Source organism: Macrobrachium nipponense, chromosome 21 (genome assembly GCF_015104395.2).
Source record: "Macrobrachium nipponense isolate FS-2020 chromosome 21, ASM1510439v2, whole genome shotgun sequence".
In the NCBI taxonomy this organism is placed as follows: Eukaryota; Metazoa; Arthropoda; class Malacostraca; order Decapoda; family Palaemonidae; genus Macrobrachium; species Macrobrachium nipponense.
The window spans coordinates 6,871,617-6,897,375 of NC_087212.1; the positions used below are offsets into that span (position 1 = coordinate 6,871,617).

A 25,759-nucleotide genomic window follows, 5' to 3' on the forward strand; every position below is an offset into this window, starting at 1 on the left:
CACAATAACGGGAGAATGCAAACAAAGCCAACCATTAAGAACCCATGAAATAAATTCCACTCTCTGAGCACCAACGATGTCCAAGCATGCTAAGTCTTCCCCCCTACCCACCCCTCTCTCTCTCTCTCTCTCTCTCTCTCTCTCTCTCTCTCTCAGCTCTTAAGAATTATCCCGTGCAAATTTTAGAATTTTATTGCGGCTTTTGAAGTCGAAACCTAGGTGCCCCTCTCTCTCTCTCTCTCTCTCTCTCTCTCTCTCTCTCTCTCTCTCTCTCTCTCTCCTGAACCTGCTGAGATACTTCCTTAGGAAACTAAAAGGGTTCTCTCTCTCTCTCTCTCTCTCTCTCTCTCTCTCTCTCTCTCTCTCTCTCTCCTGCTGAGAAGCTTTCTTAAGAAATGGAATAGTTTCTCTCTCTCTATCTCACTCTCCTGCTAAGAATCCTCCACAAGAAATGAAAAAGCTTTTCATCAGCAATTTTTAAAACTACAAAATACAAATTCACTCTTCCACCGTTCCTCCCCCTGTAACCAACTTAAACCGAGCCCTATTGCAACAGCCAGTAACTTAAGCAGAGGAGATGTAAGGCATTTTGAACAAAATATTCTTAAACGACGTTCTCTTTAGCCCCTTGCTTGAAAATGTAATTCTGTTAAAAGCTGAATTGGATTCCCTGCTAGAATTGCAGTCACCAACCTCGAGTGTTGCCTCCTCTCGGGTTGAAATTTCGTTTCCGACGCAGCGGTAATTAACCAACACAAAATGTGAGAATTTTCGGAGAGGGGAAGAACAACATAGGGGCCAAGTGACTCAGATTTAGGTAGAGAGAGAGAGAGAGAGAGAGAGAGAGAGAGAGAGAGAGAGAGAGAGTCTTCCAATGCATAAGATTTCCATACCCTAGTATCTACAATCTGCCTGACATGCCGTTCACAAAAACCTTTCATGTTCACTTTGTTTGACATCTTCGCAAATAATTTTCCATCCTTCTCTCTCTCTCGCTCCTCGCTCTTCTTCGCCTCCTCCCTCTTCTCTCTCTCATTCTCCTCTCTTCAAGCCTTTACTAATCAAAATTACAGAATGCTGGAAAAGCCAATGCGTACCCTACAATTACCAACATAATGGAGTTGGCATTACAGAAACGGCTGTTTCGAGAACTACCTCATTTCTAATGTCCTAATACTGTATCCTAATAATAGATATAGTATGATTTGTACGACGATTAACACAGGTCATAAATCATTAAAATCTATAGATAATAAATTTTAAGTTATTGTATGAGAATGCATATTTCAAATAGGACCATTTACTATAAGTCACCTGGGACTTTCTCCACCCAGCCAAATAGCCACCATATGCATAATTCACTGTTTAATTCAACAGAGGCACAATTGATTTTTCAGTTTAATGGGCCCAAGGACGACGCTCACCCCCCCCCCCCCCCTCCCCCCCCCCCCCCCCCCCACAACCAACAATTTCAATCACGCCTTTCCTCGATGAAGAGGCGGTCGTAGAAATTACCTGAGTGGATACATAGCGTTGAAATCACAAGGGAAAATATGATCTCAAAAAACAATTTTAATAATACAGGAACTTGAAAAAAATCGTTATTAACAACACGTAATTACTAAAAAGCAACATTGATTTTCCTTATTTTAATGTTTCATAGATCTGTTTAAAAGCGAATAATAGGCACTAAAAAAAAAAAATGATAGTGACGGCCGCTTATTTTAAAAACCAACTTGAATTCACTGGGTCACCCATCCACCTACTAATATCTGCCCCATTGAGAGTGCTTTAAAATTAAGACAGTAATCCCGTCGTGCGAGGCTAAGAGAAGAATGTATGTTTTAGAAGCTAGAAAGTTCTCTCTCTCTCTCTCTCTCTCTCTCTCCTCTCCCCTTTTTAATCAGTTCGTATGACTCTTCATAATCTTTACATATGCTTTCTATGCCTTTCTGCCTTTCTCCCTCCAACCAATCACCATCAATTATCTATTCGCGCGTGCAATGTACACTATTCCAAAATCCTTGCCGCCACCCCACCCCCCAACCCCAACTCCCTCAAGACCATTATGCATTAAAGCTCCCTCGACCCAAATATCCATTATCATTTCACAACCCATTCCTTCACACCAGACTACAACAGAAGATTTGTAGTAATACGTCTTCAGAAGAGAGCCGTGAACATCTCATGAATGTCACTGTACGTGAGTATTACCTTGCCAAGGCCCTCTCTCTCTCTCTCTCTCTCCCCCCCCCCCCCCCCCTCTCTCTCTCTCTCTCTCTCTCTCTCTCTTTCTACAGCCGCGACCCACAGCATTCACTAACAACTAAGTACATAATTCCCTGCTTAGGTCAACAGGGTCACATTAGTAGATTTTCAGGGAACTCACCAGTCCTTCCTTATCCTGTTCGAGATTCGAACACAGGCCGGTCGAGAGAGAGAGAGAGAGAGAGAGAGAGAGAGAGAGAGAGAGAGAGAGAGAGAGAGAGAGAGAGTTAGGGGGGGCGTACTACCCCAATTCCAGAACACACAAAACTTTTTTTTTTTTTCCCTTTCTGTTTCCATTCAAGGGAAGTAAATGTTTGCAATTTCTATTCTTAAAAACTCCAGCGCACCGGAAACACGAGATTTTCGTTCCTTCCCTCTTTCAAATTACGAGCGGGGGACTCATAATTACGAATGGATGTGCAAACAATCCTACGAGGGGTTAAATGAGACGGAATTTGAGAATTCAAATATAACATTCCCGGAGAGAGTAATGTTGTATGCTCTATTTGCCGCGAGGCAAGAGCCCTATATGTGTTTTAATAAATGATTCCCTTTGATCATCACATACGTGGATACTTTATTCCTAAAATACCTATCACTTCAAAAAAAAATTAAAAATTCTATTCATGCATTGTCGATTCCTGAAATATCTATCACTTAAAAAAATAAAAAAAATTCTGTTCATGATTTACTTCGTCAGTACAGCGTATGGATAAATTACCGGGCATACATTCTTTATGATGACCGCCACAAAAATGGATACATTATTCATAGTACATTCATGAGCGTCATACATATGGATCAATTATCCATCGCTTATTCGACACCAAGGCAGCGAAATCATTCAATACCGGACCTTCCTATATTTTCTTCCTAGTCATGGAGCTCATCTCTGCCAAAGTATAAAACCTAATAAATTACGATTTGTGTCATTGTACTTCTCATCACGCATTGTATTCAGTTTTCCAACTGAGATGATTTAGATCTTTGAGGCTTTATAATATATTGAGTGAGGTTTCCATTTTTCATTATTCTAAGAGCAACGTGACACGAAAGTAATGCAATAGATGACGAGACCAACAAAACATTTTTACTGAACTAGAATTACCGAATCTTATACAAAACTCGATATTGCCTGTTCCTCCTCCAATACCACGCTTTGATTCTCCTCCCTCCCCCTCCCCTCCTCATCCAATTCCTCCTCCAACCAGGCATAAGAGAAATGTTCCCTTTTTTTTCAGAACGAAAAAAAAAAAGCTGGTGGAATTTCGTGGTTGTGTATTTTTTCCTCTCGTGTTTTATCTTCCAGGGAATCCATTCAAGTCCCTTTTTCCAGCCGTGGCACAGCGAGGGGTAAATACGACAGTTCTTTGTTTGGTCCACAAACATTTTTGTTCCCGATCGGCGTTTTGCTGTAGGCGAATATTGAATAATAAATGGTGTTTGGCCAGGGAAATGTTAACAAGGGAGGTTTCTTTTTCAAGCCGAGCGCCGGGTAAATACGTCTTGATCTTTATTTCGCTCTCGGTGCCGCGGGAGACCCACCGGAGGGGCAGGGGGGGATATTTTCCGACGGGTGCGCGGGGCCACTTCAGAGGAATTCTTCCGACGGGCTCCCGTGGGGGTTGGGATGGTTCGAAGGCGTTGCCGAACTCGATTTACGCTTACCTGAAAAGTTCCTCAAGAGTATAACTGCGGCGTTCATCAGAGAGAGAGAGAGGAGAGAGAGGAGAGAGAGAGAGAGAGAGAGAGAGAGAGAGGACTGTTGATAATATCTGTTTCGACGGAATCGCGTACTGAGTGATTGCAGGCTGACAGATTAATGTTCATATTTTAAGAATTAAAATTATTACTATCATTATAATTATTACGGAGTATATAAAGATCAACATTCCTTCTCATCAATGGAAGCTGAGTTAGGAAGGTGGATGTAAATGAAAGAGAAACGTTAAAAAGTAGCCGAGAAAAACTGTCTGCTTAATTATGGCATAAGAACCGGAGGTGAGAAACGGGGATATACGTATACACATGAATAAATGTCTAGGTGAGACCGGGGCTAGTTGCATACAAAGGTAGGTTGATACACTGTCAATATCTTCATCATATGGCAATAGTTGGCGCCGAGGTTCTTCACACGATCAGGCGTCACTATTAGCCTCATCCTCGTTCAGTGCAAAACAAGTCGATCACCCGACTGCGAAACTACAAGCAAAAAACTGTTTTTGGATACTCTGAGTAAATATTTTGACCTTTCGTATTATTTTAGTAGACCTTAATGAAACTCGTGTTCATGAAAAATAATGTGATTTCTTAAAATACAGTCTTTATGCTTCATATGTGATTAGACTTCATTTCCCCATAATTCAAATGAATAGCAAAATTTTATGAAGAGAAGGAAAATAATGCGCTCGTGGCTAGATGTTACAATCAGAAACAACTTGCCACGCATGATATATAGTTGCATCTGGTCGCCCAAACGAAAATCCACAGGACACATCTGTAGTTGCAGAAGCCACAAAAATGGGTAATGAAATCAAAGGAAATGATGGAAGCCCGTTACAGCCTACTGAAGTTTGCGTAGGCTACATGATACCTACCTGTGAACCTCCTCAAGACCATCTAACTCCCCAGTACATACATAGAAAGCCTTTGAAAATATTATTTCAGACCCTGTTACAAGCACAAGCAAGGGTGGTTTAGATGGGCCTTACATATACCAATCACCTCCTGTAAAGACATAAAGACCTACAAGAGATATCAAAACCCCAGAGGAGCTACAACCTTTTAAAAAGGCTAGCCCTAGAAAGACACAAAGATGCAGGAAAGGAAGATGAAACTGCAGAAGCACAACGAGGATTCGCAAGAAAAAAGGCTCAAGTGTAAAAGCAGTAAAAGGAATCTGAATAACAAAGGATTTCTGAAGGCTGGTGGAAATAAAGGCAGAAAGAACATTGAAGATTTTTGGTGAATGGCCAAATTCAGTCTCAGGGGAGCAATAGGTGCAATGCATCAAATGCAAAGTTTAGGTCTATGAAAGTTGCAGATATGAAATTGCTCAATATGTATATATGTGACTTGAGTACAATGAAGTGTAAAATTATTCCTTTTGGTTTTTTAAGGATGTGATTATTTATATATTTTGTAACAATATACCCCCATGGACTGTAACAACTTGGCCTGCATATGGGGCAAATTGTATAAAAGTTTTTCTGCTATTTTCTATTATAATACAGAAATTAAAAAGTATGTAACTTTTTTGTTACATGAGTATGATAACACATATAATAAACTTTTCACAGTATAAATTTGGTAAAGTTGCCTCCATTAGATATCGAGTTATCGGTAAAAATGGTAAAATTGTAACAACTAGCCCCGGTCTCCCCTTTAGCGTAACTAACCGGACAAATCAATGTGTTTGGAGATTGTTCGGTCACGTGGAAAGAATGGCAGACGTTAGACTGACGGGAAAAAATACGTCATTTAGAAGTCTGACGAAGAAAAATGAGAGGAAAGTTTAAAACGTCTAGATAGATGGCTTGAAAGAAGTGTCGGAAAAGGTGGACCCTAATATCCGGGTATCGTAAGAGTGAGTGAAAGATAACATGTGAATGGCAGTGTGTTTGTGAGGCGGTTCAACGCTTTACTGATGAGCCTTTTGTGTAGGTGTATGAGGTCGTTAATATCTTAGAGGTGTTCTCGGCTAGAGTTTCCTATACGACTCAAGAGTAACAATATATACATAAGCAGGTAGATACGCGTTGCGCGAGGCGATTCATTTCATGTCATAAACCGTCTTCTATTAGCTTCGAGGACTACCAAGCGCTTCAGACGCCGAAATAACCCTCCATCATCCCTTATTTGTCATAATTATGAAGAGGGAGCCCTCGCAAACTACCTTTAATAAGAATATACTACTAGGCTCGGGCAATAACTCTTTCTCCAAAATTATATCGGGCTATGAAAACAAACGACCGTGGCCATTACTTCAAGAGCATTTTTGCCTGTTTAATACCTTACCCTAATAATAATATCTCTCTAATGTACTGTATCAATCATGTAAGGAACTATATAAATTATAAATGACTTCTGAAGGTTAGTGGCGTAGGTACTTTCAAAACAATGACTCAAACGCTGACATTTTAAAAAGAGCAGATTAACACTTGTTTACCAAAAGGGGGTTTCTCTGAAATAATCTGAGAGAGAGAGAAAGAGAGAGAGAGAGAGAGAGAGAAATTACTCATTCATCAAAAGAGAAGAGGTTCATCCATTTGACATGAGAGAGCGAGCGAGGGTCTCTTACCAATTACAAAGCTCAACTCGACTCTCTCAAGGCTCTGCCTTCAGGAAGGTTCTTGTCTTTTATATCAGCTCAGGCGTCCATATAAAAGGAACACACTCATAGGGTATTCTCGGTGAGGTTCTCTTGCCAGCCTTCATCTGGCCTCGTCCCCGTTTACATTGCTAGTCATGTGAGAGGTATGTTTTTCATATTTTTTCCCTTTTCTTTCTGTTCTCTTTACCTTCGTCCGATGCATATTCCAAGCTAGCTTCACTTACCTGTATATTAAGTAGGAGGGGTTTCTTAGCATGGTATATTTTGTAATAAACGTTCTTATAGCTTTACTAAATTTACATATAAATATCTATATACACAGTCAGGTATCACACACATTATAAAATAAATATATATATATATATACATATAATATACTATAGTATATATATATATATATATATATATATATATATACATACATACTACTACATACCATATATATATTATATATATTATATATATATACAACCATATATACACATATGTATATATATATATATATATGTATATATATATACATACATACAACCACTACATACATATCTATATATATATATATATATATATATACAACCATATATACACATATATAAAATAAATATATATATATATATATATATATATATATATATATATATATATATATGTGTGTGTGTGTATATGCAAAAATCAGACACACGTGCATTCCTGTGATGCCAACCAGCGTACCAAGAAACATAACCAAGTGTACAAACATGTAATCACTAAACTGCCGTGGACTTGATCCGAAGAAAAAAACAACAGGAATGGCGTCAGGACAGATGAACATAAGAAAGGAACTAACAAATGGACACCATCTTGCACTACAACAGACCCTAAAAACAAATAAGGCAGAAGCACAAAAATGATTGTTGTTTGTTGTGAATATTTTACTGTATTATTGTCACTACTATGACTAATACATAACTACAAAAAATAAAAAAAAAATTACGTAAACATGGTCAACTGATATATAATATATAATAGATACTATATATACTATATATCATATATAATATATTATATATATATATATATATATATATATCTATATATATATATATTATATATATTATAGAGAGAGATAGAGAGAGAGAGAGAGAGAGAACTTCTGAAGTCTAAGGAAAACTTCCTTCCATACTAATCATGAGGAGTGGAAGGGGGAGGAAGGGAGGGAGGGGGAGAGGGGGGGGGGATGGATGAGAGGGCCTCACCACATTTCAGGACACCAAAGGATATTGTTGTAATAAATTATTCATGTTGCCTGACCGAACAAATGGTCTCGTATCTCCTCAAAAAAAGCCAATATATACATAAGGAGTCTCAGATGCAGCCTATGTTCTATTTCGTTTTATTCTTTTTTTTTCTGAAATTTCCCCCATCCCTCCTCTTTTTTTTTTTACTCTGCTTTTTATTAACTTTTTCCTTCGTCAGTTGTTTATTCCAACCGGAATGATTTTTTTACGCTATTTTTTGCAGACATTTTCTTATCTTCCTTTATACAGCTTTTTTTTTTTATGTCACGTTTGCCTTTTGGGATGGCCGTTCGTTTCTTGAATTGTCTCTCTCTCTCCTCTCTCTCTCTCTCTCTCTCGCTTTTGTGTTGGGTCTCCTCTCTCTCTCCTCTCCTCTCCACGCTTCGTCTCCGTCGTTTCTGCGCTCCCTCAATCGTCTCTCACTATCTCTCTCTCTCTGATGAACAAAGGACAGAGGAAAGCATACAGAATACTGTCAATATTTACTCTTACCAACAGACTCCTGAATTTTTCTCTTTTAATATCAGAATTAATCTGGCACTTCACGGGATGTTGCTAATAAAAGATGGAATAAATATGGTGCAGCTACGCAAGTGATACTACGCAAAGAAATACAAAAACATGTTATTGACACGACTACCAATTTTTTTTTTTTTTTTTTTGGTATCTCCTACGTAGCTGTAACATATTTGCCCAATCTTTTGTTAGCAACATTCCACGAAGTGACAGGACTATTCTAAAAATTAATTTAAGTCGTTATAAATTAAATTTTAGAACAAATTCTAACATTAAACCAGAAGTTTTTTGTATAAAATATCTGCAAGCAATTATAGAATTTATCTTCTATGAATAATGATCACTCGCTCAACTGAATTAAGTCAACTCGTGTAATAAGTGCACGTAAATATAACATCACAATAGCATGCAATTATAGAGTAAGTCTCTCTTCGGTGAATAAATACCAAACTCACTTTCCTGAATGACTTAACCTGTATAAGTGTACATAAAAATAACATGACCGACAACGCCACATTACGCTAATATACAAGTAAAATTCCACCAGCGTGCACAAAGGCGTCCTTAAAATACGCAATAGTCAAACAGATGATTCCGAGGCGCCGTCATTAGCCAACCCCCCCCTCTCTCTCTCATCTCTCTCTCTCTCTCTCTCTCTCTCTCATCTCGCAAAATCCGTCTTCGCAGTTATTCCCACGACGCCCGAATGTCGCGTTTTCGACAATGGCCCCTCGCGATGACCCGTGAAGGCGTCACCTCGGAGGAATTGCCTCGTTATTAACTCGTCTTATCATTAGTGCCTTTGCAATCACACGAGATAATGATGTCGTCAGTGCAAGCTTGAGTCGTGGTGGGTGTGCGTGTGTGCGTGCGTGCGTGCCTGCCCGCGTTGGCATTGCCCAATGTCGTGCTATGACGTTCGCACGATTTATGGATGGAGTTTGTTGGTCCTCTTGGCTAAATTCGGGTTTATACGAGAATGTAGATCTAATTTCATATGCAGTTCAAAATATGCAAAATTAAATATATATATATATATATATATATAATATATATATATATATATATATATAATATATATATATATAATGAAAGCGGTCATATAATACATTTACATGAAGACATATTTCATCCTACCTATGTCTTTGAAAAAAATTATATCATGTATATATAATAATAATAATTATAAAGTAATTAATTTAGTGCGCAAATAAAAAATATATCCCCAAATTAGCATGAATGCAAAGTTATCTAACCTATTTAAAGTTTAAAAAAAACATACACCAACAATATAAAACCTTTTTTATTATAGATTATATATACAAGCAAAAGCGTATTCGCAAACGCTTACATGTTTACGAGAAACAATGTACTTCAGCCTTTAAAATAATGTAAAAAAGTGCGTGAATAAAAACAAACAAATACATACGCGTACACCGTACTCATACCTTAAAAAAGAAGAAGAAGAAGAAGAAGAAGAAGAAGAAGAAGAAGAAGAAGACAGAGGAAACGAATCTGTGACTGATCTTTCCGTATGAATCAGCAGTTTCGGATGTTCCCACAAAAGGGCGCCAAACGGACCCTTTAATCGCATTGCAAATATCGGATTGCGAGGACACAATAGCCGTCGGAAGACTGCGTTCGCAAAATCCTTCGACGGAGACAACTCGGGAGTTTTTTCGAGGTAAATATTCCTGAACGGAAAAAGGACTTCGTGAGAAGCCGCGTCATCAATTCGGAATGACGGCAGTAATAATAATAATAATAATAATTAATAATAATAAACCTAAGACAACTGAAATCTTTATATGTCCTTAGGAAACATGATATACCAGCTACATGCTGATGAGAAAAAGACAATAAGAAGAATTGAGAAGATTCTATATAAATTAAATGCCGTTGAAACAGCTATAATATTCAATGCTACTGCCCTCAGATAAGGCCTCCTTCCTAATAATAATAATAAATAATAATAATAATAATAATAATAATAATAATAATAATAATAATAATAATAATAATAATAATAATAATAATAATAATAATAATAATAATAATAAAGATAGGAAATGGGGTATGACAGTGGAATTTGTACCCATAATCAAAGGAACAACTAGGCACGATCCCAAGATCCCAGGAAGGGAACCTGGAAAAATCAGATGCTGAAGTAGCTCCAGGATTGTGCAGAAGTGTGTGCTCCTGGAAACAGCGCAGATAGTGAGAAAAGTGATGGATTCCTAAGGTGGCAGGATGCAATCCGGAACCCCACACTTTAAAACCACTCTCAATCGAATAGGATGACAGTGATAGAACAGCCCCGCCCCCAACCACACACACAAAAATTATAAATAAAAATAAAATAATAATAAAAACGTACTTATGTAAACACAAGAGGTAATGACGAAAAAAAATACATTTGTTTAATCATCATAAGACAAGTATATAATTTTTACAGCTACTGATTCTAACTTGTATAGAAATGCTTGAGCCATAACTCCTAGGACCCAAAACACCCTATATATTCAATGTTGTCTTAAACTTTAGCCACAAAATCTATAAGTTTCCAGTATGAGAACCATTTAGAGGAGAAATACAATACCCGTATAATCGTTCATCTTTCCACAGCTCATCTCGATATGTTAATTCGTACCTCTATCATTCCATACACTCCCCTATGATGACTTCCCTCTTCCAATACGCATACGAACATTAATTGCATACGCAAGATGCTTCTCTCACTATTGCGTATATAACTAACTCACTTGCGAAAAACCATAAGCTACACAAGACCAAGACATAATTAAGTTCTTTGCAGCTGCAATTCGGTCCCCCAAAAACTGCGTTGTTGTTGTTTTTGTTATTGACAATTCTCTCTTCTATTTTCGTTCAGCATTTAGAAACGAACCTTCCCGGGTCAGCCAAGCGAGAAGACGAAAATTTAGAATCAGATGAACTAATTTAATGATGAAACCAATGGCAGCATGCAATATTCTATGACATATCATAAATCAGCATAGTTCGAAAAGTTCTTTAACGTCTCATGAAACAAGAATCTGATGCCATGAGGAAAAGACGAAAGGATATAGTACTTTCAAACCATCGTTTTAAACAAGGTCGGAAATAGCTCTTGCAGGAGGAAGCAGGTGTTCCCATCGGAAGTTCGGTGGCCATCTTTAATTTTGCCTTTACGTCATAAACCCTCACCTGGGTTTGCGGACACATGAGAGAGAGAGAGAGAGAGAGAGAGAGAGAGAGAGAGAGAGAGAGAGAGAGAATATCGACGCCAGGTGGTTCCTCCCCGCAATTCCCCGATCGAAAGAGATTACAACAGCTGCATCAGAAACGCTATAGAGAAAATATACCTGTAATTGGCAGGAGGCAGGAGCCGATATCCAGCGGAATTCTAATCTCAACTTTAAAAATAATTCGGCAGTTCCAGGCTGGGAAGTATTTGATATTGCCCCCTCCCCCCCGCCCCGCCGAATCACCCTCGTTTATATAACCACGTTCCGTTCCGTTCTACTGTGACCTTCAATCTTATAATAAACGCACGCAGGACGAATAAAACTAAATGAGTATATAAATAAAAAAAAGTGAAAGGTAAATAATAAATAATGTGAAAAACTATTCAGGAAATCTCAAACGATAACATTTTCGATTACTAATATTTCTAGCAACTGCAGGAGAGAGAGAGAGAGAGAAGAGAGGAGAGAGAGAGAGAGAGAGAGAGAGAGAGAGAGAGAGAGAGAGAGAGAGAGAGAGAGGATCTTTCTAATCGTTATTGGAACAGCGCGCTGGGGGAAAACAACCATAACATTACCTTAACGAAGTAACAGGGGGACTATATAAAAGGGACCGTCGGAAGCATGCTCCGCGGGGGGGGAAGAGGGGAAGGGGAAGAAGGAAGAGGGAAGGGGAAGTGGGTAGAGGGAAGGGGGAAGAGGAAAGGGGGCGATAAAGAGGGCGAAGTTGGTTTGCTTTTAATGTGAGAAGCCAAGGGGGTTTGATGAAAGGGGAAGGTTAGGAAGGGGTATATGGGGGGGAGGGGGGGTGGGGGGTCCGGCGGACAGGGGCCTTCTAAAGACCACAGAACAACGTCGGGGCCATAAAACAGTCAATGGGGGGAAATGATTTTAAGGAATTAAATAGAAGGACGGGAAAAGAAGATATTATTACATGGTAGAGATATCAGAAGAGAGGGTTTCTTTTTATCTGGATAATTTACTTTCGTTTCTATCTATTTCTTTATTTATTTCATTTATTCTTATTTTCTCTTCTTTCTGTATTTCCCAATAGCTCCTGTTACTTCTTTGAAATGAACACCATATTCCTTGGAAACTTGAATTTCAAGTCAATGGCCCCTTTGTGGGATTCTTCCGTATATAGTGTTCGTTTTCCGAATAATAATAATAATAATAATAATAATAATAATATAATAATAATAATAAAATAATAATAATAATAATAATATAATCTCCCTGAACGTTTTGCACGACAACCACCATCGACCTGTCTAAAAAAAATCGAAGTGATAAAAAATAAATATTACGGTTCATACATAATTCTGCTTTATTTTTACATTCTATTAAAGAAATTGCACAGTTATGAGTAACAATACCATTCGCGTGCACATTAAAAAGAAAGAAAAAAAGGGGATATAAATCAGGAGACGTCATGGGAAAAGAGACGGTCGAAGGACCAAACGAATATAGTGTATATATATACACCTCCCGTTCGTTCGTATTCCCCGATTTAGCTGCTGTAAGAGTTATGGTGCAATTACGCCCCCAGCCCTCACCCCCTCCCCCATCCCAAATTCCAAAATCAATACGCAAACATGATCACGCCCACATACATATATATATATACTCACGCACGGTTCATCATCATCATTACAGAAGAAAAGACGAATGAATCTGTGGATGTGTAGAGTATCTAATGCATATTATTATCTTGTTCGGCTTGAGGTATGAGGAAATGAATTTGCAAGGATAAAATTCTAGAATAAAACTCGCATTAGGATGCAATGTAAGGAGGTTTTTTCAACAAGAAGCTGATTTCCTCCATATGAAATGACTTGAGAGAGAGAGAGAGAGAGAGAGAGAGAGAGAGAGTCAATGCTACTTTCGGGATATTAAAGTCTCTTCGGCTCCTATCCGCCCGCCCCCCTCCCCCTAACACTTATCTAGAACTTTCTAGTTTTTCCTCTCCCTACCTCACAAAGGTAAATTATACACACAATTCACCTCCGACTCCACCAACCTATCATCCTACATTCTCTCAACATGACCAGATCATTTCAAAGCACTTTTACTTATCTTTTCACCTAGGATAATAACCTTTATACCCTCTATACCTATTCCCAGAATTCCTAGCTTCAACATTATCTTTCATTCATCTTAACTAGAACATCACTTCCGTGAAGGAGAGTTGGCTCAACAATGCTATGTTGACGTCCATAGACATCCCTCTACTGTTCCAAATATTTTTTAACCCTCTGCTGCCTTCCTTGCTACAATTTTTATGTAACTTTTTTTTAATCAATAATAACACCTTACTTTACCCTTACCCTCAAATACTTTTACATATTACCAGCTTACTTTCTTCCGTCGCACCCATTGCTTCCTTTTTCCTGTTTCTATTCTTCCTCATAATCTTACTTTCATTTCACATTCACTTTCAACTTCGTCCTCTTACTAACATTTTCAAAACACTTCAGCTTCTGCGGTTTCATTAATCTTACCTCAATCTACGCTGCATCACGTGCAAGCATCGGCCGTTTCACGATCAATTCAATACTTATGTCTTATCCAACAACTTACCGGCCTCTTTTAAGTGTTGTTTATCAGACTTCTCAAATCACTCCACTAATAAAAACACTGAATATCCAAAGAAACATGATACGCCTCTTATCTCTCTCTCTCAGACTTACTTTCACACCAAACCAGTCACGCTTTTGTCTAATGCTTACATCCCTCCTTGTAACATTCACTTTGTATTAACCTATTTAAAGGAACACTTCTCAAATCTTATTTAGCCAATTCTTTTCTCTCCTCACCTCCTCCTTCCCAAGTATACTTATGAATCTCCCGAATCTTCCTTGTAAATCAACGTCTTTCTAATACTCAAGCCCCTTTCCTAACGTATGCTCATAAAATAGTATATTTTCATTTGCCACGGATCAAACCCAAAGCCATGTCCTCGACCTTGGCCGGGGGCATATATATTATATTTTTATTCCTCCTGGGCGTAAGTTATTTTATTCCCAAGGTATTGTGAACTTGATATTACGGGCCTATTTTTAGCTTGATTTGTAGGTACAACATAAGTCACGCGTGAATAAGAGACATCACTATCGCAAAGAGCTAAACTCTACAAATTTAGCAAATCATGGTGGAGCTGGTGTGATTTCGATTCCAAGTAAATTACTGCCAAGGTGCAATGAACTCTATGTTAAAAGGGGGGTATTTGCGGGTGAATATTTGAAAGTATATAAGAAACAAAACTAATTCATATATCTAAATATACTATTAAACATTGGACCTTTCTACAAATCAAGTGGCAACGCGCGCACACACGTATGTAAGCTATATCTATACCATCTATGCGTGTGTCATTACCATAAGCAATAGCCCTTCTATGTAATACGAAAAGTTACCATCAAAACCACCTAGAATAAAAAGCCGAAATTAAGGACAAAAAGGAGGATGTCCGCTGCCTTCTTAACTCGGCCATAACACGCAATTGAAGGAAGGGCGGGCCAGGTGGGTGATAACATGCAATACAGGTCCATTAACAAAGGACCCCCCTTCCCCCTCACAAAAGCAGGGGGTCGTTTGGTCGGTATTGATCTACGGGAGGGGGACGGGCGGGGGAGGGAGAGTTTTCTATGGAACGAGGGTGGGAGGGGGGTTGGGTGTGTATAGGGTTAAGTCAGATTCTACTACATCCTTTGGTTCAGTGGTAGTGGGTATACGAAAGGAAAGTGTATGTGCACGTTGTGTGTGCGTCCGTAACGCAATTTGGTCCTAGTTTTTGAAAAGGACTTTTAATAAGTATTCACACACATACCAATTCGACTTTCTTTATATTTTCATTCAGTTACCAATTCGACTTTCTTTATATTTTCATTCAGTTACCAATTCGACTTTCTTTATATTTCCATTCAGTCTTCATTAATTATTATTATTATTATTATTATTTTGTTTTTTGTTTGAAGAACTCAATTATTCCATGATGTGGCAAACTTCCAAACACACACACACACACACGTGCGCATCCGTACACGTGAAAAATGTCGTACTTCCCTTTCCCCGAGCGAGTACGGAAAGACATTTGAGGTAATCTACAGCTACTCCCATTCCATTAAGGGCAAGTGGATGGGTGTTTCTGGAGTAGAGGGGAAGACGGGGCTAGGAGAGAGAATGGTTCAATAAGTGCCAGACTATGTCTTCTTCCATACTCTCAGCTCTTTCAACCAAATGCAGATTTTATTTTTTAGTTTTTTTTAGAAGTAGGTTAAAGGCGTATTATAATAAAAATAATGAATATTATTTATATGATTATAAATAATGAATATCATCATTGTTCTAAGGGGTCCACAATAATAAGAGTGTTAAAAGTTCTACAATTCATAAACAATTTATCAAAGCTTTCGAACCCTTCCTTGGATTCATCTTCAGCCCGAGAAATTTTTCGGATTGAAGATGAACCCAGAGCTTTTATGAAGTGTTTATAAATTATACACCAAGTTTTAACATTTTTATTACTGTGGACCCCTTAGAAAAAGTATACAAAGACAACCAGACTAAAGCTGCATTTTGAGAAAACGAATATAAAAATGGAAATAAAACGCGAAATGGCAGATTCAAATGGAAATTCTTGACAAGCAAATCCAAATATACTCTCCGTCACAGAGAGAGAGAGAGAGAGAGAGAGAGAGAGAGAGAGAGAGAGAGAGAGAGAGAGAGAGAGAGAGGTTTTCCAAAAAACATTTTTTGAAAACGCACCAAGTTTAATATTTGGTTTCAACAAACACGCAGGTTCTCCGGGCCACGCTGCAATCATGACTTGTCTATTTTCATGCACATTTTTGAGTTTGCGAACTCAAATGACGGAAGGATGTTGAGCAGAAGTCATTGCCCCAAAACGTGGATCTTTGGGGAATGTGAAAACTTAAATGTTGTAGTCACAGACACTCTTGATTCATGTCCTTACAAGGGACGGTTCAAAATAAAGACAGGTTTTGCAATATATTTTCTTCGCTCGTGTAACACTCGTATATTTTAGAGATAACTTATACGTACGTATATACGAGAGAGAGAGAGAGAATTTTGGACACTGATTTTTTTTCTTCGGATAAATCAAAAACCCCAAACCTATCCAGCGTGACGTCTTCACTTCGTCTGACGTCAGCGAGGAAAAATACCAAGTAAGGTTAATGCCTCGGCCTTTGTTCAGTAATAATGGCCTATATTGCGTGTTTGCTAAAAATTACAGTTGCCCACGCAATCTCTCTCTCTCTCTCTCTCTCTCTCTCTCTCTCTCTCTCTCTCTCTCTCTCCATTCCTTGTTCCCATCCTCAAAATTCTAGGACCCACACTCCTTCTCCCCTACTTAAAACTTTCGGAACCCATCCCTCCCTCTACTTCAAGCTTGGAACAGCCACTCTTCTTTATCCTCTTAAGCTTTAAAAATTCTCCCCCTCTCCTTTCCCCAACCCCCTCTCCTTTTCTTCTCAAGCTTACAGACCCCCTCGTCCATCTACTGGGATCACCTCTCCCACTTCTTTCCTCAAGCTTCTATATCCTTGGATAACTTCAATTAGGTTTGACTATTCAACTTCCCTGGATGACGTCCCTCCCTGAAACTTCTCTTTTCCCTCCCTGAAAATTCTCTTTCCCCTCCCTGAATCACGGAGCCCTTTTTCTCTAATCTTGCATTTCCAAAGTTCCACACGTCTCTCAGAATGGTTAGGTTAGGTTTGAGTTTTTAAGCTGGATTATAACAGCTGGGTCTCTCTCTCTCTCTCTCTCTCTCTCTCTCTCTCCATTCCTCTAATTCCCTACCCCCTTCTCTGTATGTCTCTCTTTGTTCTTTATCTCTCTGTTTTGATCTATCCCTCTCTTTCTCTCTCCTTTTCACCATATTTCCCTATCCTGATCTCCCATTTTCTTTATTTTCCTAATCCTCATCTCCTACTTATCTCTCCTACCCCTTTTTCTCCTCAATCCTTCTCTCCTTATCTTCGCCTACCCCTCTTCCCTCCCTCTCTCCCCTGATCACCATCGCTTCTCCACAGGAATCTCTCTCTCTATCTCTCTCTCTCTCTCTCTCTCTCTCTCTCTCTCTCTCACGATCCACCAAAGGAAAGCGAAGCACCTCAAGGAACATCTATAACAGCCTAGCTAGGAGAGAGAGAGAGAGAGAGAGAGAGAGAGAGAAAGAGAGAGAGAGAGAGAGGTCGCCGCTGCTCCTGTAGGCGACGCTGACGTGCGGAGGTGACCTCCGAGGTTCCCTCAATGGCTTCGTTAGCTAAGGCGGGGAGAGAGAGAGACACTCCAATCGGCAATGAGTAATGAAGATATCATTGTTTACAAAAACCTTCTTTATCTAATCATTATCATTTTTTATTATTATTATAATAAATAATAATTATTATTATTATTGACGCCATTATAAAAAACTAACAATAATCAATATCATTTATAAGAATCTCATTAATATCATTATTGTTATTATTATTAGAATTGCTGGCATCATAATATACATTCTATACGAATCTCAAAATCGCATGAGTCACTACAAGGGTGGACGATAATGATGACAGTGTAAAATATATAATAATAATATATATATATATGTATATATATATATATATATATATATATATATATATATATATATATATATACTATATATATATATATATATATATAATATATACAAGTTTCATACATATGGACACTGACATCGTTTGTGGAATTCTTCGATAAAATAATATATCAGAACCAAAAGTTATTTTTTACAAAAAGTTCGAATTAGTTTAATGCGGAATTCTTCCCCAATAAAATATTATATTCTCACTATTTAGCTGAATACTTTTTTAAAAGACTATTCATAACAGGCGTCTCTGTCTTTTTGTTACAGTCATTAATTACTTATCCTTCTTTGCAAATAAATAAAAATTTCAAATTCCAAACTTGACATGACCTTAGAATGTAAATGATTAAATCCTAAAAATGAAATTCTTATCAACGCCAAATTTACATTTATCATTCCAACTATTCCTAAATGAATATAACTGGACAAGGAGCACCAATCACAAAAGAAATAGACATAAAAAAACAAAAAATTATCAAAACAGTAAAATAAAAGACATTAAAGGTAAAATAAAAGACTATCTTCCACCTTAGTTCGAAGCCAATTGAATAATCCACTTCTTTTTTTTTCTTTTTTTTTAATAATAATAATGTTCATTGGTTTCTGATCGTCTGCCAGGTGCTATCGACATCATGCAAGTGACCAAATCCGATACGGTTACATCTGAAGACTTTTATTGGGGAACTTACCCGATGTTGGAATAATACAATCCTTCTGGTCATCCACCCAACCTATGTCTTCATTTCACGCTTCTCTCTCACTTACACACACGCGCATATATATTATATATATATATATATATATATATATATATATATATATATATATTATATATATATATATATATATCCTTGAAGTGCTAAAATAACCGACGGTAATATTACCATCGTCAATGTCTTCGAGCGCGTTTCTTTAATAAAATCTAACCGGAATCTACCATTATTACAAAGTAAACCATTCTGGAAAAAAAGGGGGTGGGGGCCAGTAGGCTGTAACACGTACACGAACCACTATCATCATCAATAGCAAAACATCACACTCACATCGAACCTAACTTGCCTAACCCGTTACAATTCACACTATTACTTAACACGCCCAGGCTCGCTAGAAATCAAAACACGATGCATAAAAAAAGGAAAAAAAATTATTGACTTCATTCTACGCATGACTTAGCCACAAGGAGACATGGCGTGACTTCGTCCCCCTCCCTTCCCATTTGCCCCCCCCTCCCCTCTGCCCCCCAAAACAACGATCTTTCATTGATTTCTTTTGAGTCTAACTCGAATACGTAAAAGATTCTCGCTGAAGACATGTTTGAATAGCCGTCGCTGGACATAATTTGACAATTGGCTTTCAGGCTGACGTAATCTAATTTGCAAAAGCCTTTAAATATATGACTTGCGATAGATTATTTCTTCTAACAATGTTCGTTGCTCTAAGATACAACATATTATTTTTCCAAAGAATGTTGTTGCTCTAGAATACAACTGATAATTTCCCCTAAGAATGTTGTTGCTCTAGAATAAAACTGATAATTTCCCCTAAGAATGTTGTTGCTCTAGAACACAACTGATAATTTCTTCTAAGAATATTGTTGCTCTAGAATACAACATATAATATCCCCTGAGAATGTTTTTTGCTCTAGAATACAAAAGCCAATTTACTATGCAAACCTTGCCTCTTAACAGCTTCAGCATTTTTCTTTCATTAGCATTCAACTTCCAAACTTCACTTCCGTAACGGACAGTTGGCTCAACATCGGCATTCCAACGCTCTGGGCCCCATCTTTTGCACATACTCTGTTACCTACCTTGCTTCACCTGTTTTTGATACCTCTCCTCTCATCCTATAGTCATCCTCCAGTGATACAAACATTCATTATTATTTCTAGTTTAGATTTACTCCCATAACCTAACTCTTGCTTCCATTCACTTAATGGAATTGAATATAGAATTTCGGCCAGAGGTCAAGCACTGAAAGGGAAATTTAGAAATCTACTTTTAGTTACAATAAAACCACACACACACACACACACACACACACAAACGAAAGACGTTGCAGGTAAACTTTGTACACAAGAAGGAACAATTTTAGACTTAAACCTCCGCAAGAGAGACAGAAAAAAAATAAATTAACTAACAAAGGGACTTTGAAAACAAGACGACCTCCTTAAGAAGGATACCAGGCGGTCTTTGGAGGACTAAGCCAAGATTCTACTTTTCTAAAATTACACCTTGTGATAAACAAAAAAAATATCCCTGAAAGAAAATATTCTCTCATACCTAGTGTGTAATCGGATGAACTTCCAAGATCCATGGTGTAGTTTTCTTGCCTGCGACATTTCTTTTATTATTATTATTATTATTATTATTATTATTATTATTATTATTATTATTATTATTATGTAAGAAAAATCCAGTCACACAGTAAATTGTATTATATAGAAAAGATGTATTTTAACGTAAACATTGTTGAGAAACGCGTTCAGGTGTTCGAAATGTTTTTATCTTCTACATATTAACAGCATCAATTTACTAAATAATTGTGGGTTTATCTTACGCAACTATTTTTCACGAGATTGTGATTTTCTTAGCATTGTTATTATTATTATTATTATTAAACCAAACAAAAACTTCTTTCAGTTTTCTTCTGAAGATTGAAAAAGAAACCCACAAAATCACTTTGTAACTTGTTTAATTCTAAGTATTTACATTTAGCAAAACTAAAAGTAAATACTTAGAATTAAACAAGTTACAAAGTGATTTCGTGGGTTTCTTTTTCAATTATTATTAATTATTATTAGTTATTATTATATTTTTTTTTTTTTTTTTTTTTTTTTTTTTTTTTTGCTCTATCACAGTCCTCCAATTCGACTGGGTGGTATTTATAGTGTGGGGTTCCGGGTTGCATCCTGCCTCCTTAGGAGTCCATCACTCTTCTTACTATGTGTGCCGTTTCTAGGATCACACTCTTCTGCATGAGTCCAGGAGCTACTTCAGCCTCTAGTTTTTCTAGATTCCTTTTCAGGGATCTTGGGATCGTGCCTAGTGCTCCTATGATTATGGGTACGATTTCCACTGGCATATCCCATATCCTTCTTATTTCTATTTTCAGATCTTGATACTTATCCAATTTTTCCCTCTCTTTCTCTTCAACTCTGGTGTCCCATGGTATTGCGACACAATGAGTGATACTTTCTTCTTGATTTTGTCCATCAACGTCACGTCTGGTCTGTTTGCCACGTATCACCCTATCCGTTCTGATACCATAGTCCCAGAGGATCTTTGCCTGATCGTTTTCTATCACTCCTTCAGGTTGGTGCTCGTACCACTTATTACTGCAAGGTAGCTGATGTTTCTTGCACAGGCTCCAGTGGAGGGCTTTTGCTACTGAATCATGCCTCTTTTTGTACTGGTTCTGTGCAAGTGCCGGGCATTCACTTGCTATGTGGTTTATGGTTTCACTTTTCGTATTGCACTTCCTACATACTGGAGAGATGTTATTTCCGTCTATCGTTCTTTGAACATATCTGGTTCTTAGGGCCTGATCTTGTGCCGCTGTTATCATTCCTTCAGTTTCCTTCTTTAGCTCTCCCCTCTGTAGCCATTGCCAATTGTCATCGCTGGCTAGCTCTTTAGTCTGTCTCATGTATTGTCCATGCATTGGTTTGTGTGCCAGTCCTCTGTTCTTTCTGTCTGTCTCCTGTCTCTGTATATTTCTGGGTCTTCGTCTACTTTTATTAGTCCTTCTTCCCATGCACTCTTTAGCCACTCGTCTTCACTGGTTTTCAGATATTGCCCCAGTGCTCTATTTTCGATGTTGACGCAGTCCTCTATACTTAGTAGTCCTCTCCCTCCTTCCTTTCGTGTTATGTATAGTCTGTCCGTATTTGCTCTTGGGTGTAGTGCTTTGTGTATTGTCATATGTTTCCTGGTTTTCTGATCTATGCTGCGGAGTTCTGCCTTCGTCCATTTCCACTATTCCTGCGCTGTATCTGATTACTGGCACTGCCCATGTGTTTATGGCTTTTATCATATTTCGGCGTTGAGTTTTGACTTGAGTATCGCCTTGAGTCTCTGCATATATTCTTTCCTGATCGTGTCCTTCATCTCTTGGTGTTTTATATCTCCTCCTTCCATTATTCCTGTCTCATCTATGTGTTTGATGTTGCTCCCATCTGGTAGCTTTATCCCTTCAGTTCTCGTTACTTTGCCTTTTTGTATGTTGACTAAGGCGCATTTTTCTATTCCAAACTCCATCCTGATGTCCTCAGATACAATCCTTACAGTCTGGATTAGGGTATCTATTTCCTTGATGCTCTTACCATACAGCTTGATGTCGTCCATGAACATCAGATGGTTGATTCTGTTGCCTCTTTTCTTGAGTTGGTACCCGGCATCCATCTTCTGTAGTACTTTTTGTCATGGAATCATGGCTACTACGAAGAGTAGTGGGGACAGTGAGTCGCCCTGGAAGATCCCTCTCCTGATATTAACCTCTGCTAGTCTTATTCCAGAGCTTGTAAGTATTGTATTCCAGTTGCGCATTGTATTTTTGAGGAAGCTGATGGTATTTTCCTCTGCCCCATATATTTCAGGGCATTCTATTAGCCATGTGTGTGGTATCATGTCGAAGGCTTTCTTATAGTCCTATCCATGCCATGCTTAGGTTGGTTTTCCTTCTCCTACTGTTCTTCATTACCATTTTGTCTATCAGGAGCTGGTCTTTTGTGCCCCTACACTTCCTTCTGCAGCCTTTCTGTTGGTGGGGGTGGATGTTGTTTGTTTCCTCTAGGTATTGTATAGCCTTTCACTGATGATACCTGTTAGTAACTTCCACATTATTGGTAGGCAGGTGAATAGGCCTGTAGTTACTGGCTATATTTCCCTTACTCCTGTCTTTTTGTACTAAGGATGTTCTTCCTGTGGTCATCCATTTGGGTGCTTGGTGATTTGAGATACAATGCTGGAGTTGTTCTGCTATTCGTGGGTGTAGGGCCTGAAGTTTTTGAGCCAGTATCCATGGACTTCATCGGGACCTGGGGCTTTCCAGTTTGGCATTTTCTTTAGTTGGTGTCGGACTGTGTCTGTCGTGATGTCTGTGAATCTTTGTTTTATTCTCCCTGTTTCTTCTTCCTTGACTTCCTGCAGCCATGTTGCATGTTTGTTGTGTGATACCGGATTGCTCCATATGTTTTCCCAGAGTCTCTTACTTGGTTCGGCTTCAGGAATTTCTGGGTGGTTGTCTTCCCCTCTTAGTTGGCTGTATAGTCTTTTCTGGTTGGTTCCGAATAGTTTGTTCTGTTGGTGTCCCTTATTCCTGTTCATGTATCGTTGGATCTTATGTGCTTTGGCCTTAAGCCTCTGTTTTACATCTTCTATTGTGTTGTTTAATCCCCTCTCTTGTACTTTGTATTTCTCGTTGAGTTCCTCCCTTGTTTTCTTGCTTCTTAGCCTTTTTTTCTGCCATCTCTTTCAGTTTACTCAAGTCAGATCTCATCACCATGATTTGCTTTTCCAGTCGCCTTTTCCAAGGAGGTTGCTGTTTTGGTTTCTGTTGGGTTGGTTGTGCTGGTGGTGTTGGTGTTCGAATTCCCATCAGTTCTGCTACTAATCTTGCTCCTGCATATGTCAAGTTATTTGTTTCTGTGATACTGGTGGTCTGTATTATGCCCATTATTTCATTGACCTCACTTGTTTTCTCCTTAATTTCTTGGTGTTTGTAGGCTTTCATGGAGGGGATCTTTGTTCTCTCTGTATCTGGCTCCATCCATTGTCTAATCTTTTCTACCCATTCCGTCCTCTCTGTTACTTCGTCGGTGTTTCTTCGTGTGTCGTTGTTGATACCTCATCCTCCCTGTCGTCTTCTGTTGGCATCGTCTCTCAGTTCGTCTTCGTGTAATTCGTTGTCGTGTGACATTTCCCTTTCCAGTTCTTCTCTTTCTGTTGGGGAGAGCCAGTTCTTTTTCTTTATGTTCCTTACTTGGTCTGCTAGCCTCTGCTCTGTTAGGGGGGTGTTATTCCTCTCATTCCAGATGTTGACCAATCTTCTTCTATATCCTCTCTCCGTCGGGTTGCTTTTGATGTAGCATCTCCATATTTCCTTATTTCTTCTCTTGTCCATTTCTTCCTTTTGCCTCTGTAGCTCCAATCTCAGGCTGCTGATTATTGTCGTTGTGGTGATCAGTTGCTGATGACGACCTCCAAGTACCTGACCGTCTTCCCCTACAATTGGGTTGAATACCTGGTTGCCGGACGAAGCTCCTCTGTTGCCAGAGGTTCCATTTACGTCGTTGTCGTTTATTCCTTCATTTCTTTCCATCATTGCTGAGTTTGCTATTTAACCCATAGCGGGGACCCTACCCCATCAGGACAGGTACTCATTTACAGCTGAGTAGACTGAGGAAATTATGGTAAAGATCCTTTCCCAAGGAATCAACGCCGAGGAGAGCGGTATTATTATTATTATTATTATTATTATTATTATTATTATTATTATTATTATTATTATTATTATTATAAGGGGAATGTAACTAAATATCAAATTGTAAGAGAAAGACCAGAAACAGAACCAACAAATTAAAGACGAAATTTTTATACCCGAAGTCCAAAAAATAATAACAACTCCATACATACACAAATCCCACCGATTCTAGAGTAGTTTTCTCCTTCTACGCCAATCTCACCTGAAAAAGATAAAAACAATATGAAGAAAAACGTATATAATAAAAAAATCTATACAATAAGTACAAAATTCAATTCACCTTATTTAAAACTTACTGATCATGAAGCAAAACATTTAAACGCCTTACAAATAATATGGTATAATATGCCCCCTTATACTCATCATCAGGGTTGGTAATTTTTTTTGTTTAAAAAAAAAAAAAAAAAAAAAAAAAATCAGTGATTTGATTTATTTGACTTTATTGTTTTTTTATTTGTTAGATCTTTTTTTTCAATCCTTTTTTTTTCATCAAAATGTATTTTATGACAGAATTACTATTGCTGTATCTTTTAGGTTTCCAGTTCTGGTCTAAAGTATGTACATGTAATTTTTTTTTTTTATCAAAATAAATAGATGCAGCACAGGTATGCTTAAGTTTTTATTCACCTCCAAACCATATTTTTCAAGTTGTTTGCTTTCAAATTAAGAAAATAAAAAAATAAATAAATAAAATCACGACTTTTTTTAAAATGAAAAAATCAATGATTAAATCAGTTTGATTTAATCATTGCCAACCCTGCTTGTCATGGAGAGAAATGCATTCAAAAAATTAATTCAAATTCAAATTGCAAAGATTCAAAACCATGACATACCATAATCAACAGGAAAATAAACACCATCTCCAAGTGACCAATTCGTCAGCTATTTATCAGATTTGAAATAATCACATTTATGAAATACTATGCATGTTTTCCTGAGCATTCATCTCAAGGTTCTAACCGACCATAATTATATGTTAAATGTAACGGAAACTGAATCA

At 37.9% G+C, this 25,759-nt stretch overlaps 1 protein-coding gene across 12 annotated transcripts in view; it reads right to left on the reverse strand.

The window, feature by feature from the left end:
- LOC135197747 (uncharacterized) overlaps nt 1-25,759 on the reverse strand; it is a 530,867-nt gene that overhangs the window by 42,209 nt on the left and 462,899 nt on the right. Inside the window, exon 2 of one of the 12 annotated variants that reach the window (XM_064224817.1) lies at nt 24,912-24,961. The exons of the other annotated variants lie outside the window; for them this stretch is intronic. The gene's annotated coding sequence lies outside the window, so the exon portion shown is untranslated. The remainder of the gene's footprint in view (nt 1-24,911; nt 24,962-25,759) is intronic. 12 annotated transcript variants of the gene reach the window in all.